The sequence below is a fragment of the Mandrillus leucophaeus genome, unplaced genomic scaffold (assembly GCF_000951045.1).
Source record: "Mandrillus leucophaeus isolate KB7577 unplaced genomic scaffold, Mleu.le_1.0 Scaffold264, whole genome shotgun sequence".
Taxonomy (NCBI): domain Eukaryota; kingdom Metazoa; phylum Chordata; class Mammalia; order Primates; family Cercopithecidae; genus Mandrillus; species Mandrillus leucophaeus.
The window spans coordinates 2,581,350-2,582,522 of NW_012102743.1; the positions used below are offsets into that span (position 1 = coordinate 2,581,350).

A 1,173-nucleotide genomic window follows, 5' to 3' on the forward strand; every position below is an offset into this window, starting at 1 on the left:
AGTCTCACTCTGTTACCCAGCCTTGAGTGCAATGGCGCGTTCTTGGCTCACTGCAACCTCCGTCTCCCAGGTTCAAGTGATTCTTCTGCCTCAGCCTCCCGAGTAGCTGGGATTACAGGCTCCTGCCACCACACCCAGCTAATTTTTGTATTTTTAGTAGAGATGGGGTTTCACCGTATTGGCCAGGCTGGTCTAGAACTACTGACCTCAAGTGATTCACCCGCCTCGGCCTCCCAAAGTGCTGAGATTACAGGTGTGAGCCACCGTGCCTGACCGGTTCTCTTATTTGCATATATTAATGTCATTTAGATTTTTGAGCATATTGAATATTTCTACAATAGCTGTTTTTTAATCTATAATTTCTGGGTCTGGGTATAATGAATTATTTTTCTTCCTGTTTTTTGGTCATGTTTTCCCTCCTACTTGCCTGCCTGCCTGCCTGCCTGCGTGCCTTCCTGCCTTCCTCCCTTCCTTTCTTCCTTCCTTCCTCTCTCCCTGATTCCCTCCCTCCCTCATTCCCTCCCTCCCTGCGTCTCTCCCTCCCTCCCTCCCTCCCTCTCTCTACCTCCACCCCCACCCTAAGGCAGGAGTGCAGTGGCACAATCACAGCTCACTGCAACCTCTACCTCCAGGGCTCACTTGATCCTCCTGCCTCAGCCTTCTGAGTAGCTGGGACTACAGGTGTGCACTACCATGCCCGGCTAATTTTTGTATTTGTGGTAGAGACAGGTTTTTGCCATGTTGCCCAGTCTGGTTTCCAACTCCTGGGCTCAAGTGATCCACTTGCCTTGGCCTCCCAAAGGCTGGGATTATAGGCATGAGCCACAGTGCCTGGCCATATGTCTATTAATTTTTTTTCTTTTTTTCTTTTTTTTTAGACAGAGTCTTGCTCTGTCACCCAGGTTGGAGTGCAGTGGTGCAATCTCGGTTGACTGCAACCTCCAACTCCCAGGTTCAAGCGATGTCTTGTGCTTCAGCCTCCTGAGTAGCTGGGACTATAGACACGCACCACCACGCCTGGCTAATTTTTGTATTTTTAGTAGAGATGGGGTTTCACCATCTTGGCCAGGTTGGTCTCAATCTCTTGACCCTGGGAACTACCTCGGCCTCCCAAAGTACTGGGATTACAGGCAGCCTCCCAAAGTGCTGGGATTACAGATATGAGCCACCATG

At 50.0% G+C, this 1,173-nt stretch overlaps 1 protein-coding gene across 1 annotated transcript in view; it reads left to right on the top strand.

The window, feature by feature from the left end:
- The window catches only part of MEMO1 (mediator of cell motility 1), a 149,327-nt gene that overhangs the window by 20,467 nt on the left and 127,687 nt on the right, over positions 1–1,173 (top strand). The gene's annotated exons all lie outside the window — the stretch shown is intronic.